This window comes from Bufo bufo, chromosome 1 (assembly GCF_905171765.1).
Source record: "Bufo bufo chromosome 1, aBufBuf1.1, whole genome shotgun sequence".
Classification (NCBI taxonomy): domain Eukaryota; kingdom Metazoa; phylum Chordata; class Amphibia; order Anura; family Bufonidae; genus Bufo; species Bufo bufo.
In genome coordinates this window covers 647777890-647796014 of record NC_053389.1, presented here as the reverse complement: position 1 = coordinate 647796014, position 18125 = coordinate 647777890, and positions in this window count along the sequence as shown.

Here is an 18125-nt window from a genome sequence, read left to right as displayed (position 1 = left end):
ATGGCACTTCTTCAAACAATGTGCTGACGACAAGACCCGAGTGGTTTGCACGCTGTGCCATCAGAGCCTGAAGCGAGGCATTAACGTTCTGAACCTTAGCACAACCTGCATGACCAGGCACCTGCATGCAAAGCATGAACTGCAGTGGAGTAAACACCTTAAAAACAAGGAAGTCACTCAGGCTCCCCCTGCTACCTCTTCTGCTGCTGCCGCCTCGGCCTCTTCTGCTGCTGCCGCCGCCTCGGCCTCTTCTGCTGCTGCTGCCGCCGCCTCGGCCTCTTCCTCCGCCTCTGGAGGAACGTTGGCACCTGCCGCCAAGCAAACATGGGATGTACCACCAACACCACCACCTGCGTCACCAAGCATCTCAACCATGTCACACGGCAGCATTCAGCTCTCCATCTCACAAACATTTGAGAGAAAGCGTAAATTCCCACCTAGCCACCCTCGATCCCTGGCCCTGAATGCCAGCATTTCTAAACTACTGGCCTATGAAATGCTGTCATTTAGGCTGGTGGACACACACAGCATCAAACAGCTCATGTCACTTACTGTCCCACAGTATGTTGTTACCAGCCGCCACTACTTCTCCAAGAGAGCCGTGCCTTCCCTGCACAAACAAGTGTCCGATAAAATCAAGTGTGCACTGCGCAACGCCATCTGTGGCAAGGTCCACCTAACCACAGATACGTGGACCAGTAAGCACGGCCAGGGACGCTATATCTCCCTAACTGCACACTGGGTAAATGTAGTGGCGGCTGGGCCCCAGGTGGAGAGCTGTTTGGCGCACGTCCTTCCACCGCCAAGGATCGCAGGGCAACATTCTTTGCCTCCTGTCTCCTCCTCCTCCTACTCAGCTTCCTCCTCTTCTTCTTCCACCTGCTCATCCAGTCAGCCACACACCTTCACCACCAACTTCAGCACAGCACGGGGTAAACGTCAGCAGGCCATTCTGAAACTCATATGTTTGGGGGACAGGCCCCACACCGCACAGGAGTTGTGGCGGGGTATAGAACAACAGACCGACGAGTGGTTGCTGCCGGTGAGCCTCAAGCCCGGCCTGGTGGTGTGCGATAATGGGCGAAATCTCGTTGCAGCTCTGGGACTAGCCAGTTTGACGCACATCCCTTGCCTGGCGCATGTGCTGAATTTGGTGGTGCAGAAGTTCATTCGCAACTACCCCGACATGTCAGAGCTGCTGCATAAAGTGCGGGCCGTCTGTTCGCGCTTCCGGCGTTCACACCCTGCCGCTGCTCGCCTGTCTGCGCTACAGCGTAACTTCGGCCTTCCCGCTCACCGCCTCATATGCGACGTACCCACCAGGTGGAACTCCACCTTGCATATGCTGGACAGACTGTGCGAGCAGCAGCAGGCCATAGTAGAGTTTCAGCTGCAGCACGCACGGGTCAGTCGCACTGCGGATCAGACACACTTCACCACCAATGACTGGGCCTCCATGCGAGACCTGTGTGCCCTGTTGCGCTGTTTCGAGTACTCCACCAACATGGCCAGTGGCGATGACGCCGTTATTAGCATTACAATACCACTTCTATGTCTCCTTGAGAAAACACTTAGGGCGATGATGGAAGAGGAGGTGGCCCAGGAGGAAGAGGAGGAAGAGGGGTCATTTTTAGCATTTTCAGGCCAGTCTCTTCGAAGTGACTCAGAGGGAGGTTTTTTGCAACACCAGAGGCCAGGTACAAATGTGGCCAGACAGGGCCCACTACTGGAGGACGAGGAGGACGAGGATGAGGAGGAGGTGGAGGAGGATGAGGATGAAGCATGTTCACAGCGGGGTGGCACCCAAAGCAGCTCGGGCCCATCACTGGTGCGTGGATGGGGGGAAACACAGGACGATGACGATACGCCTCCCACAGAGGACAGCTTGTCCTTACCTCTGGGCAGCCTGGCACACATGAGCGACTACATGCTGCAGTGCCTGCGCAACGACAGCAGAGTTGCCCACATTTTAACGTGTGCGGACTACTGGGTTGCCACCCTGCTGGATCCCCGGTACAAAGACAATGTGCCCACCTTACTTCCTACACTGGAGATGCGCGAGTACAAGCGCACGTTGGTAGACGCGCTACTGAGAGCATTCCCAAATGTCACAGGGGAACCAGTGGAAGCCCAAGGCGAAGGCAGAGGAGGAGCAAGAGGTCGCCAACGCAGCTGTGTTACGGCCAGCTCCTCTGAGGGCAGGGTTAGCATGGCAGAGATGTGGAAAAGTTTTGTCACCACGCCACAGCTAACTGCACCACCACCTGATACGGAACGTGTTAGCAGGAGGCAACATTTCACTAACATGGTGGAACAATACCTGTGCACACTCCTCCACGTACTGACTGATGGTTCGGCCCCATTCAACTTCTGGGTCTCCAAATTGTCCACGTGGCCAGAGCTAGCATTTTATGCCTTGGAGGTGCTGGCCTGCCCGGCGGCCAGCGTTTTGTCTGAACGTGTATTCAGCACGGCAGGGGGCGTCATTACAGACAAACGCAGCCGCCTGTCTACAGCCAATGTGGACAAGCTGACGTTCATAAAAATGAACCAGGCATGGATCCCACAGGACCTGTCCATCCCTTGTGCAGATTAGATATTAACTACCTCCCCTTAACAATATATTATTCTACTCCAAGGCACTTCCTCATTCAATACTATTTTTAATTTCATTTTACCATTATATTGCGGGGTAACCCAAAGTTGAATGAACCTCTCCTCTGTCTGGGTGCCGGGGCCTAAATTTGTGACAGTGGCCTGTTCCAGTGGTGGGTGACGTGAAGCCTGATTCTCTGCTATGACATGAAGACTTATTCTGTGCTGACATGAAGCCAGATTCTCTGTTACGCGACCTCTCTCCTCTGCCTGGGTGCCTGGGCCTAAATATGTGACAGTGGCCTGTTCCAGTGGTGGGTGACGTGAAGCCTGATTCTCTGCTATGACATGAAGACAGATTCTGCGCTGACATAAGGCCAGATTCTCTGTTAAGGAACCTCTCTCCTCTGCCTGGGTGCCTGGGCCTAAATATGTGACAGTGGCCTGTTCCAGTGGTGGGTGACGTGAAGCCTGATTCTCTGCTATGACATGAAGACAGATTCTGCTCTGAAATAAGGCCAGATTCTCTGTTTCGGGACCTCTCTCCTCTGCCTGGGTGCCTGGGCCTAAATGTGTGACAGTGGCCTGTTCCAGTGGTGGGTGACGTGAAGCCTGATTCTCTGCTATGACATGAAGACAGATTCTGCGCTGACATAAGGCCAGATTCTCTGTTACGGGACCTCTCTCCTCTGCCTGGGTGCCTGGGCCTAAATATGTGACAGTGGCCTGTTCTAGTGGTGGGTGATGTGAAGCCTGATTCTCTGCTATGACATGAAGACAGATTCTGCGCTGACATAAGGCCAGATTCTCTGTTACGGGACCTCTCTCCTCTGTCTGGGTGCCTGGGCCTAAATATGTGACAGTGGCCTGTTCCAGTGGTGGGTGACGTGAAGCCTGATTCTCTGCTATGACATGAAGACAGATTCTGCGCTGACATAAGGCCAGATTCTCTGTTACGGGACCTCTCTCCTCTGCCTGGGTGCCTGGGCCTAAATATGTGACAGTGGCCTGTTCCAGTGGTGGGTGACGTGAAGCCTGATTCTCTGCTATGACATGAAGACAGATTCTGCGCTGACATAAGGCCAGATTCTCTGTTACGGGACCTCTCTCCTCTGCCTGGGTGCCTGGGCCTAAATATGTGACAGTGGCCTGTTCCAGTGGTGGGTGACGTGAAGCCTGATTCTCTGCTATGACATGAAGACAGATTCTGCGCTGACATAAGGCCAGATTCTCTGTTACGGGACCTCTCTCCTCTGCCTGGGTGCCTGGGCCTAAATATGTGACAGTGGCCTGTTCCAGTGGTGGGTGACGTGAAGCCTGATTCTCTGCTATGACATGAAGACAGATTCTGCTCTGAAATAAGGCCAGATTCTCTGTTTCGGGACCTCTCTCCTCTGCCTGGGTGCCTGGGCCTAAATGTGTGACAGTGGCCTGTTCCAGTGGTGGGTGACGTGAAGCCTGATTCTCTGCTATGACATGAAGACAGATTCTGCGCTGACATAAGGCCAGATTCTCTGTTACGGGACCTCTCTCCTCTGCCTGGGTGCCTGGGCCTAAATATGTGACAGTGGCCTGTTCCAGTGGTGGGTGACGTGAAGCCTGATTCTCTGCTATGACATGAAGACAGATTCTGCGCTGACATAAGGCCAGATTCTCTGTTACGGGACCTCTCTCCTCTGCCTGGGTGCCTGGGCCTAAATATGTGACAGTGGCCTGTTCCAGTGGTGGGTGACGTGAAGCCTGATTCTCTGCTATGACATGAAGACAGATTCTGCGCTGACATAAGGCCAGATTCTCTGTTACGGGACCTCTCTCCTCTGCCTGGGTGCCTGGGCCTAAATATGTGACAGTGGCCTGTTCCAGTGGTGGGTGACGTGAAGCCTGATTCTCTGCTATGACATGAAGACAGATTCTGCTCTGAAATAAGGCCAGATTTTCTGTTTCGGGACCTCTCTCCTCTGCCTGGGTGCCTGGGCCTAAATGTGTGACAGTGGCCTGTTCCAGTGGTGGGTGACGTGAAGCCTGATTCTCTGCTATGACATGAAGACAGATTCTGCGCTGACATAAGGCCAGATTCTCTGTTACGGGACCTCTCTCCTCTGCCTCGGTGCCTGGGCCTAAATATGTGACAGTGGCCTGTTCTAGTGGTGGGTGATGTGAAGCCTGATTCTCTGCTATGACATGAAGACAGATTCTGCGCTGACATAAGGCCAGATTCTCTGTTACGGGACCTCTCTCCTCTGTCTGGGTGCCTGGGCCTAAATATGTGACAGTGGCCTGTTCCAGTGGTGGGTGACGTGAAGCCTGATTCTCTGCTATGACATGAAGACAGATTCTGCGCTGACATAAGGCCAGATTCTCTGTTACGGGACCTCTCTCCTCTGCCTGGGTGCCTGGGCCTAAATATGTGACAGTGGCCTGTTCCAGTGGTGGGTGACGTGAAGCCTGATTCTCTGCTATGACATGAAGACAGATTCTGCGCTGACATAAGGCCAGATTCTCTGTTACGGGACCTCTCTCCTCTGCCTGGGTGCCTGGGCCTAAATATGTGACAGTGGCCTGTTCCAGTGGTGGGTGACGTGAAGCCTGATTCTCTGCTATGACATGAAGACAGATTCTGCGCTGACATAAGGCCAGATTCTCTGTTACGGGACCTCTCTCCTCTGCCTGGGTGCCTGGGCCTAAATATGTGACAGTGGCCTGTTCCAGTGGTGGGTGACGTGAAGCCTGATTCTCTGCTATGACATGAAGACAGATTCTGCGCTGACATAAGGCCAGATTCTCTGTTACGGGACCTATCTCCTCTGCCTGGATGCCTGGGCCTAAATATGTGACAGTGGCCTGTTCCAGTGGTGGGTGACGTGAAGCCTGATTCTCTGCTATGACATGAAGACAGATTCTGCGCTGACATAAGGCCAGATTCTCTGTTACGGGACCTCTCTCCTCTGCCTGGATGCCTAGGCCTAAATATGTGACAGTGGCCTGTTCCAGTGGTGGGTGACGTGAAGCCTGATTCTCTGCTATGACATGAAGACAGATTCTGCGCTGACATAAGGCCAGATTCTCTGTTACGGGATCTCTCTCCTCTGCCTGGGTGCCTGGGCCTAAATATGTGACAGTGGCCTGTTCCAGTGGTGGGTGACGTGAAGCCTGATTCTCTGCTATGACATGAAGACAGATTCTGCGCTGACATAAGGCCAGATTCTCTGTTACGGGACCTCTCTCCTCTGCCTGGGTGCCTGGGCCTAAATGTGTGACAGTGGCCTGTTCCAGTGGTGGGTGACGTGAAGCCTGATTCTCTGCTATGACATGAAGACAGATTCTGCGCTGACATAAGGCCAGATTCTCTGTTACGGGACCTCTCTCCTCTGCCTGGGTGCCTAGGCCTAAATATGTGACAGTGGCCTGTTCCAGTGGTGGGTGACGTGAAGCCTGATTCTCTGCTATGACATGAAGACAGATTCTGCGCTGACATAAGGCCAGATTCTCTGTTACGGGACCTCTCTCCTCTGCCTGGGTGCCTGGGCCTAAATATGTGACAGTGGCCTGTTCCAGTGGTGGGTGACGTGAAGCCTGATTCTCTGCTATGACATGAAGACAGATTCTGCGCTGACATAAGGCCAGATTCTCTGTTACGGGACCTCTCTCCTCTGCCTGGGTGCCTAGTCCTAAATATGTGACAGTGGCCTGTTCCAGTGGTGGGTGACGTGAAGCCTGATTCTCTGCTATGACATGAAGACAGATTCTGCGCTGACATAAGGCCAGATTCTCTGTTACGGGACCTCTCTCCTCTGCCTGGGTGCCTGGGCCTAAATATGTGACAGTGGCCTGTTCCAGTGGTGGGTGACGTGAAGCCTGATTCTCTGCTATGACATGAAGACAGATTCTGCGCTGACATAAGGCCAGATTCTCTGTTACGGGACCTCTCTCCTCTGCCTGGGTGCCTGGGCCTAAATATGTGACAGTGGCCTGTTCCAGTGGTGGGTGACGTGAAGCCTGATTCTCTGCTATGACATGAAGACAGATTCTGCGCTGACATAAGGCCAGATTCTCTGTTACGGGACCTCTCTCCTCTGCCTGGGTGCCTAGGCCTAAATATGTGACAGTGGCCTGTTCCAGTGGTGGGTGACGTGAAGCCTTATTCTCTGCTATGACATGAAGACAGATTCTGCGCTGACATAAGGCCAGATTCTCTGTTACGGGACCTCTCTTCTCTGCCTGGGTGCCTGGGCCTAAATATGTGACAGTGGCCTGTTCCAGTGGTGGGTGACGTGAAGCCTGATTCTCTGCTATGACATGAAGACAGATTCTGCGCTGACATAAGGCCAGATTCTCTGTTACGGGACCTCTCTCCTCTGCCTGGGTGCCTGGGCCTAAATATGTGACAGTGGCCTGTTCCAGTGGTGGGTGACGTGAAGCCTGATTCTCTGCTATGACATGAAGACAGATTCTGCGCTGACATAAGGCCAGATTCTCTGTTACGGGACCTCTCTCCTCTGCCTGGGTGCCTGGGCCTAAATATGTGACAGTGGCCTGTTCCAGTGGTGGGTGACGTGAATTCTGATTCTCTGCTATTACATGAAGACAGATTCTGCGCTGACATAAGGCCAGATTCTCTGTTACGGGACCTCTCTCCTCTGCATGGGTGCCTGGGCCTAAATGTGTGACAGTGGCCTGTTCCAGTGGTGGGTGACGTGAAGCCTGATTCTCTGCTATGACATGAAGACATATTCTCCGCTGACATAAGGCCAGATTCTCTGTTACGGGACCTCTCTCCTCTGCCTTGGTGCCTGGGCCTAAATGTGTAACAGTGGCCTGTTCCAGTGGTGGGTGACGGGAAGCCTGATTCTCTGCTATGACATGAGGACAGATTCTGCGCTGACATAAGGCCAGATTCTCTGTTACGGGACCTCTCTCCTCTGCCTGGGTGCCTAGGCCTAAATATGTGACAGTGGCCTGTTCCAGTGGTGGGTGACGTGAAGCCTGATTCTCTGCTATGACATGAAGACAGATTCTGTGCTGACCTAAGGCCAGATTCTCTGTTACGGGACCTCTCTCCTCTGCCTGGGTGCCTGGGCCTAAATGTGTGACAGTGGCCTGTTCCAGTGGTGGGTGACGTGAAAACTGATTCTCTGCTATGACATGAAGACAGATTCTGCGCTGACATAAGGCCAGATTCTCTGTTACGGGACCTCTCTCCTCTGTCTGGGTGCCGGGGCCTAAATATGTGACAGTGGCCTCTTCCAGTGGTGTGTGACATGAAGCCAGATTCTCTGCTATGGCATGAAGAGACTGATTCTCTGCTGACATGAAGCCAGATTCTTTGCTATGGCATGAAGAGACTGATTCTCTGCTGATGTGAAGCCAGATTCTCTGCTATGGGACCTCTGTCCAATTGATATTGGGTCATTTTTATTTTTTTTATTTTTATTTTAATTCATTTCCCTATCCACATTTGTTTGCAGGGGATTTACCTACATATTGCTGCCTTTTGCAGCCCTCTAGCTCTTTCCTGGGCTGTTTTACAGCCTTTTTAGTGCCCAAAAGTTCGGGTCCCCATTGACTTCAATGGGGTTCTGGTTCGGGACGAAGTTCGGTTCGGGTTCGGATCCCGAACCCGAACATTTCCGGGAAGTTCGGCCGAACTTCTCGAACCCGAACATCCAGGTGTTCGCTCAACTCTAGTCACCCACCCATCCCTTTGGCTACTCCCAGTAAGAGTCGTCCCGAATCAGCTATACAGCCATACTAAAATAGCAAAGCCTCAATCAGCTCACCCCGTAGTTGGTTTACCCGAAGCAGCATTTCCTGCTGAACAGCAAAATGGGGAAACATCGACTCGGCCCCAGGTTTTTGGGGTTCACCATCAATTATTACCAAATTCTCCCAGGCCTGGGATATGGTTGGGTCCTGGTGTTGTGCGGCTCTGAAATTTTCACCGGAAACATTGAGGTGTGGCAATTCAAGACCCGGCGGCAAGTCCTTAACGTCTCCTACCAACACACTCAGCGGGGTTGTCTCCCCCTCTTCCATCAAAGTGGTGGTCACCCCTACCGCTGGCCCTTCGGTTTCGGATTCCCAGGGTTCTGGCCTCCCGCTTGAGCCAGGCCACTCTGCTGGAGTTACCCCTGACTCAGAGTCATCAACAACTCTCACAGCCGGCCACAGGAAGCCCGGAAAGTCTCTCCCTATTATTAGTTCATAAGGTAACAAGGTGGCAATGGACACCTCGTGAGTCCATTTGCCGCCTCCCGTGGATAGAAACGCCAGGGCGGTGGGATAGTCCTTTAAATCTCCATGTATGCACACAACCCCAATTTTTCAGCCAGTATACTCGTCGGGCCGCACCAGGGTAGCTCTTACCAGGGACATCAGACTCCCTGAGTCCAACAAAGCCACTGCCAGAGTGTCTGCCACTTCTACCTGAAACAGGTGGTTATTGTCTATAGTCTCTGGGACACCTTATGCACACAGCTTCCTGGCATGCAACGAGTTGCGGTATCCATAGTTAGTCTCCATGTATTCGCCCCAATGGGGACAGTCGGCCCTTACATGGCCAGGCACTTGACACCGCCAGCATATTATGACAGCCGGGTGTATGGTGGGTACACCCCAGGCGGTCTTGGTTGGCACAAGTCTCTGGGTCTGGGATGGAAATAGCTGGGGTTTGGCTTCCCCCCTCCCAAACGAACCCCCTTTCAAATTCCTGGTAGCCTCATAGCGTCCCACCAGGTCCACCATCTCAAGGGCATTACCAGGAGACACCTGATCAATCCAGTGCTGGAGGGGGTACAGCAAAGCTCTCCAGAACACATCAGCCAACAGACGGTCCAACATAGCAGTGGGACACAGCACGTCAGGTTGCAGCCATTTTTGTAACAGGTGTAATAGGGTATAATGCTGGGGCCTCGCGGGCTCAGCAGGATTAAACTCCCACTGATGCACCCACTAGGCCCAGACTAATACATTCACCCTCAATCTCGCCAGGATCTCACCCTTTACTGTTGGGTAATCAGCCGCTTGATCATCCGGTAAGTCAAAATACACCTGCTGGGGTCCAGATGCCAGGAACGGAGCAACAACCTCAGCCCATTGCTCCCAGGGTAGCTTCTCTCTCATGGCCACCTTCTCGAAGATTGCCAGATAGGTCTTGACGTCGTCTGCGGGGGTCATCTTGGGGATCGCCGCACGGACCATTTTTCGGGCATCGTGGACGCTCTGGGATGCTCCTGCTACTTGTAAAGCTGTTGCTTATTGGCCTCCCGCTATTGCAGGTTAGCCTCCACGAGGGCCTTTACATGTAATCTCGCTGGTTTGATGTAAGACATACAACCGTGCCCGGAAAAACAAAAATATTTTGGCCTTCACGCCAGCCTCATTGCAATTCCTGCTTCCTCCACCAATTGTGGGGATTCGCTCTGGTAGGCAGGTTAGCGGACGCAGTATAGAGGCAACAACAAAGGCTTTGAATTAAACAGTTTAGTGTTTATTCACACATTAAGTAAATGACAAAACAAAAAGTCTGTTTCAAGGAAAACAGTCACCTTGTGATTCTGGTGTTCGTTCACACCATGCAGCAAAGAAGAAGTCCTTGGACAAAGCAGAATCCACCTGCTTTCACACAAACAAGGTAGTAGGCCTTAATCCAGGCCCAAACTCCCAGGTCCCAACACAGAGACTGACAGAGCTCCACTGTCAGAGAGGAGTAATCCACTCACAGCTGACACTGCTGGCTGGGTTTTTATAGGCCAGTCAAGACCCGGCCTGGAACGTGGGGAGTAGTCACCCACCCATCACTTTGGCTACGCCAGTAAGAGCCGTCCCGGATCAGCTATACAGCCATACTAAAACAGCAAAGTGTCAATCAGCATTAGCTGCTGCTGACACCTGAAAATACCGGCTCTTACTTCACTGAGGCCCAGAACCTCGGTGACACATACTTTCCATCAACGACGGACCCTTGCGCCTTCCTAAAATATATATATATATATATTTTTTTTTTTTTCACACAGTTTTTTCCCTCCTTGGTAATGTTTATAATTGATAATTGATACATTTTCTTGACTTCTATATACCTGTATGTATATGCAGGTAGATGTACCCTATGCTCCTACACATATATGCATATATACATTCCTTGTGCTACATAGTGTTATTGGTTTTATTATTATTTATATTTATTTATTTTTTAATTACCGTATTTTTCGCCCCATAAGACGCAAGTTTTTCCCCCCAAAGTGGGAGAAAATGTCCCTGCGTCTTATGGGGCGAATGCTAATGAAGCGCTTCCATTTTGGAAGCGCTTCATTACTACCGTTAAGCGGTGAAGGATCTGTACTCACGGCTTCCTGGTCCTCCGCTCGGCTGTCTGCTGTGCAGGGCTGCGCACCATGTGACCTCACTGTGTGCAGCCTTCACAGCTGACAGCCGAAAACCAGGAAGAAGAGAGAGAGCGCTGGTGGTGAGAAGAGTCGTCGTCCAGGAGCAGGAGAGCTAAGTTATTTATTTTATTTTATTTGCGCTGATAACTGACATGGGGGGGCATGATGGCTGACATGGGGGGTCATAATGGCTGACATGGGGGGGCATGATGGCTGACATGGGGGCATGATGGCTGACAATGGGGGCATGATAGCTGACAATGGGGGGCTGATGGCTGACATGGGGGCATGATGGCTGACATGGGGGCATGATGGCTGACATGGGGGGCATGATGGGTGACATGGGGGCATGATGGCTGACATGGGGGCATGATGACTGACATGGGGGCATGATGGCTGACATGGGGGCATGATGGCTGACATGGGGGCATGATGGCTGACATGGGGGGCATGATGGCTAACATGGGGGGCTAATGGCTGACATGGAGGGCTGATGGCTGACATGATCTGAGGCATTGGGGGTCTGATCTGAGGTCTGATTAACATTGGGGGTCTGATTAGGGCTGTGAGCTGAGGTCTGATTAACATTGGCGGTCTAAATGATGGTCTGACCTGAGGTGTAATGGAAAAAAAAAAATCTTATTATCCTCCTCTAAAAACTACAGTAGGTGCGTCTTATGGGCCGGTGCGTCTTATAGGGCGAAAAATACAGTATCTGTTCTTATGTATTTATTTAGGGTGGATGGACAATTTGGTGTTTTTTTTATTTTACAACTCACCTTAATCCTATAATCCTGGATCGTATTGGTTTGGCTTCCCTTCCGACTCCCCACATTTACAAGGAACACTGCAATCCCTTATATATATATATATATATATATATATATATATATATTATTATTATTATTTTTTTATTTTATTATTGTTCATATATTTATGTTCACATGCTCACTCATCACTGTTTATTATCACAATTATATATGCTAATTAATCTGAGGCATTTTTCTTCATTAATTATGTATATCATTCATGTATATAGTATATACTACAATCATGTATTTTTGGTATAGATTAGGAATCTCTTTTCACCTTTATTAATTATATATTATTATTTAATGTATATATTACAATCATGTATTCATTATATAGGTTAGGAATATTATAATATTTATTTAATCATGATCCGATATGAGCAATTGTTTCCTTGTATATTTTTTTTGCATTGCATGTTGCACTTCTCACTTTTCCATGTTCACTGTCACAAACACTCCCCCCGTCACGTTTTGCACTTTTATTATTTTCGCATTATGCAATAATTCACTTATATATTTGATTATTCGTCCATGAGATTTTTACTTATATTATGCATTTAATTCATTTATAAATATGATTACATGGTCCACGTGAATATTCACTCTGTATACATCAGCGTCGGATCCTGTGTAGCACGGACTCATGAATTTGCTATTGTTGTAGACGCTAGGCATTGCTGATGTCCGCGAAGTCTCATGATATTTCGGGGACTCGGCTGTGAAGCGCATACCGGAAGTCCGGGTATGCGTTCCACAGCCGAGTGCGGCTCTGCAATGCATTTATTTATTTTAATAGGTCACTCATTTATTTTATTTTAGCTTATATGGGAATAATAAGTCCTTTGAGCATACCCATGTGTTCTGATGTGCTTCTTTCTATCAGCATTGACTGGCATACATTGTTTTGGATGTCTGGGAGGAAGTACTGTCATGGGTTCCACTGTGGAACGCATGCTAATACATCTCTTTAAGTCAATCATAGTCCGTTTCTCCTACTTGCTTTTAATGAATCAGTAATCAACAGGGTATAAATGAACACAGGAACCAATATCATGTTATCCCCTGAGCAGGGCCAACGTTAGCACCTGGCTAGGGGGCCCACTCAGGTCTATGCGGAAGATCGCTGTACAGGGAATCCCCCAGTGCAACTGAAGATCGCCGTACTGCAAATCCCCTAGTGTTACTGAACAGTCAGGACTCTAGTTCCCTGCTCTGACTCCATATATGTGTCACGGGGTAATGTGGATAACAGGTACACCAGATAAACAGACAGCATAGGATAACAGTCTAGGCCTAGAAGCTAGTGAAGGAGAGATGGTTACCTCCTAGCAATCTCTGAGTCTATCCCTGACTCCTGACAGCATGTGCATGCCCTGATGGTGGACGAACACATACACTCGTACCTAGACCCTGCTAATACTGTAGCAAACTAGATTAGGGAATGAGGAACGAGACTGCCGAAACCTTCCACAGTGAAGCGGCCAGCATCTCCCTGAGACCAAGACTGACACAAACAACAGGGAAGAGTGAGGAACAAGGGATCCACAAACAACCAGCAGGAACTCCAGAAGGAAATATTAACCGCATGGTGAGAAGTCAGAGGCAGACTGAAATAGAGCCTCTAACCAGCAAACAAGATGAACCTGTGGAGAGGTGGAATCCCACCAGCAACAAAAAAATGAAAGGAAACACCTAGAACCTGTCAGATAGACTCACATGCAGCAAGTCTATCTGATCTCCTCAGATCTTTCACAGGCCGGAAGTGATAATATGGCTATGTTTCTGCCTGGATTTGAACTAACAAACTTCTACATTAGAGACAAGAACCTTAACCACTAAGCTATGCAGCTCAATGCTAAACTGTGCTAGAAAAACCTCATAGTAGTTTCTCATGTATAATTTAATCTTTTTTAGTAATTGTAAAAAAAATGTATGGCACAAAATAAATGTGTAATTACTATTGGGAAAGGTGGCAACCCTAACAGAACCCCTGCTCCCCAGTGACCCCCATAAATTTTTTTATAGTTATGTCTACAGAGATGTGTCAGGGCTCATTTGAGGGAAATCTGTCTTTTTTGACAATACCATTTTGGGGTGTGTATGACTTGATCACTTTTTTTTTTCACGAAAGTTTTTTTATTGAAATTTTTTCAAAAAAATTGTGCTACAATTACACATACAGGGCGTAATAGCGCCTCAACAGCAGTCATTAAGTAGCCAGATTACTCCATATTACACCATATGTGATTATTACACCATATGTGAGCATTCCAACCCAGCCAGGGGTTTAATTGAAAGAGTGAAACGTCAAAGAAAATGAAAATGAACAAAGAAAAGAATAAACAAACTGAACACAAGGCTATCAGGTGTCTTCCTAACCGGAATCCCGGCTTGAAACTGACAGTTTCTTCAGGGGAGGGCAAACGATCATTGATTACTAAGGGTCTGTCTTTGGAAAAAAGTCAACACACATACCACTGACTGGACATCCACACTGACCATGTACCTTGGAATTTTTTTAGGGATAGAGTCCCAGTATGAAACATTTTTTCGTGCATACAAGTGGAATTTACCAGGGAGATCACCTCCTGTAGGGGAGGAGTTTTAGGGTCCTTCCAATGCCTGGTTACCGTTAATTTGGTTGCCATAAGTATATGAGCCAACACAGTTCTACATTTGCTGTCTATAGTGTCTATACCGATGAACAGAAGTGCCAGTTCAGGCAATAAAGGAGAAATTTTAGGCCTGAGGGTGGCCAGTAAGTGCTGCACACTACTCCAAAGGTGGGAAACCTTGGGGCAGGACCATAGGGTATGGAGGAGGGACCCCCTATGCCCACATAATCTCCAGCAGTCAGGAGTGACAGTGGGAAACATCAGGTTTAGTCTATTCGGGGTAAAGTACCATCTTAAGCTAGTTTTGAAAATAGCCTCTTGGTATGTCACACATCGGAAAGAGAAAGTGGCTATTCTGAAGGCTGCATGCCATTGTTCTTTAGTAAACACTTGATCAAGGTATTTTTCCCATGCTTTCAGGGTAAACAGTTTTGTCCACTCTTTTCCCCGATTAAGAAGATCATAAAAGAGAGAGATGCCTCCCCTTTTCGGGAACCTGTCATGTAGGAATCTTTTGACTGTCTGCGGGAATTGTAGGGACGTGCCTCCTTGTCCATCAGATCTTGCACTGATCTGATACCCTGGGTGATACAACTCTGAAGGTTGAGTCCCGGAATGTGGTCAGCTAGACAGTTCATGGATATCACCTGGGATGGGATAGTCCCTGCATTACCAGTACTGCCAAGATACGATTTCCACGCTGTGTAGGATAATTTAACTGCATGAAGAGGGGAAGGCCTAGTATTAAGATTCCATACCACGCTCATCATTGGTGAGTGGAGGAAGGGGAGGTTGAGAGATGTTCTCTCCATGGTTACCCAATGTTTATCTTTGGAATCATTCCACCAGTGAACTAGTTGGTCTAGCAGGCATGCGGTGCGGAAGTGTTTTAGGTTAGGCACTCCCAATCCCCCTATTCTTTTGTGTGTGGTCAGGGTTGCGTATGCTACTCTCGGGTGTTTAAAGTTCCAGATGAAGTCCATCATTTGTTTTTTAACTTTGTTAAAAATACTGTCTGGGATCAGGATAGGCAGGGTTCTAAAGAGATAGAGAAGTTTGTGCAGAAGCAGCATTTTGTACGCTGCAACTCTCCCAAACCAGGAGATCATGTGATTCTTCATATTTTTTATGTCCTGCTGTATTTCTTCTAAGAGAGGGGGAAAATTGGAGTGGAATGTTTTTGATGTTGGGTGAGTTAGTTTTATTCCCAGGTAGGAAATATTTTCCTGTTGCCAATCCAGGGGAAATAGGTGTTTTAGTAGTAATAATTGGTCAGTCGGGATGCTAATGGGCAAGCATTGAGATTTATCAACGTTCAATTTATAGTATGAAACCTGACCGAAGGATGTCCGTAGGTCAAATACTCCGCGGAGGGAGACTTCAGGGTCCGTGCAGACTACTATAATGTCGTCGGCAAAGAGCGCCAGCTTATGTTCTGTTGGTCCTATTCGTAGGCCTTTGATATTGGGGTTACACCTAATTAATTCTGCTAGTGGTAAGATGGAGAGAATGAAAAATAAAGGGGTCAGTGGGCACCCTTGTCTGGTGCCATTAGTCAGCTTGAAATTCGTGGACAGGGCGCTATTTGTGAACACTCTGGCACAAGGGTTGGAGTATAATGCAGCGATGGCTGAGTAGATTGGTCCAGAGAAACCAAACTTCCATAACACCGAGAAGGCATAAGGCCAATTTACACGGTCAAACACCTTCTCGGCGTCCAGTGTCAAGAACGTAGTCGGCTTGGCCAAGATTTCTGCTGTTTGCATAAGTGTTAAAAGTCTTCTCGTCTTATCCGGTGCTTGTCTCTCTGATACAAAACCAGTTTGATCAATAGAGACTAAGGAAGGGACAATAGAGAGAAGTCTGTTCACCAGGATCTTGGCATATATTTTGATATCACAATTTAGCAGTGAAATTGGTCAGTAATTTGTTGTTTGTAAGGGAGACTTCCCCGGTTTCGGTATGGTTACTATAAGCGCCTCTAACATTTCTGGTGGTAAACGACCAGAAGTCATTGCCGCAGAGAATACTGGTAAGAGATGTTTAATTAAGTGGGCGCTATATTTCTTATAGTATAGTGAGGAGAAGCCATCAGGGCCAGGAGCCTTGTTTAGTGGGAGCGAACGAATCACTGTCTGCACTTCCTCTGCGGAGATTGGTCTATTAAGAGCCTTTAGTTTTTCTGGGGTTAGTTTAGGGAGATCGACTTGGCCCAAAAAGGAATCGATCTCGTCCTGGGTTGGTTGGGCGGTATTAACATAATCTGCCAGATTATATAAACGAGAGTAGTAGTCCCTGAAGCATTAGCTATATCTCTGGGGGCAGAGACTAAATGTCCCGTCAGAGGATGATGTATGCCCTGAATTTTCGATTTGAGTTGTAGAGATTTCAGTCTCTTAGCTAGGAGTGTCCCAGATTTGTTGTCTTGGGCGTAGTACTGGAATTTAAGGCGTTTTAAGGATTTCTCATATGCACCCATGAGGAGGTTTTTTAAGTGCAATCTGGCTCTGGAGAGCTCCATTATGTAAGCCTCTGAGAGAGATTGTTTATTTAGTGCCTCTAATCTCTGAATAGTTTGCAGAGTGTTCTGCATATCTCTGTCTCTGTGTTTGCGCCAAATGCTGCTCTGTTTTATAAGCACTCCCCTCATGTATGCCTTATGACAACTCCATAGGGTATGGGGCTGTATTTCCGGGGTGTCATTAATAGTAAAGAACTCTTTAAGGGACTTCTCCACTTCTTTGTCAATTGATGGTAGTGACAAGAGGTAAGTGTTTAGTCTCCAGACGTAGTCCGAGATCCTAGAGGGAGTTTCCTCTAGGGTTAACAGAATGGGGGCATGATCAGACCAATGGATATAACCTATCTCCGCTTTGGTGGTTTTATCAATTAGAGATCTTCCTATCCAAAACATGTCTATGCGGGAATAGGTTCTATGTACAGCAGAGTAATATGTATAATCCTTTTCATTTACATGTAAAATCCGCCATATGTCATATAATTTGTGTGCCCATGTCAGCTTCATCACCGAGACTCTGCGGGACTGGGACGGCGCAGTGGAATCTAATGAAGGGTTGCAGATAGCATTGAAGTCACCACATATCACTACATTTCCTTTTTTAACATTCTGTATCTAACGCAGTATGCGCTTGAGGAAGCGTTCTGTATGTGAATAGTGATGAGCGGCAGGGGTCATATTCGAATTTGCGATATTTCGCGAATATTTTGTAGAATATTCGTCGAATATTCGCAAATTCGAATATTCGTTATATTCTACGATTTTTTGTTACTCGAAAAATCTGCAAGGTAATGATCGTGTAATATGCGAATTTTCGTCATGCGGATTTTAGTAATGCGAATTTTTATTGCGATTTTTTCAATTTACAACTATTATGTTTTTTTAATATTCGCTATATTGCTATAACTTCGTTTTCTCGAATATTCGTAATATTCTAAAACAAGAATATATAGCAATATAGCGAATATTCTAAAAAAACGAATTTAGAGCAATTTAGCTAATATAGTGCTATAATCTTATTTTTTTATAGTTGTAATTTTTTTCCAATCTGAACTTCAGATGAGAAAAAAATTACAACTATTAGACAAAGAAGATTATAGCACTATATTAGCTAAATTGCTCTATATTCGGGTTTTTTGAATATTCGCTATATTGCTATATATTCTTGTTTTAGAATATTACGAATATTCGAAAAACGAAGTTA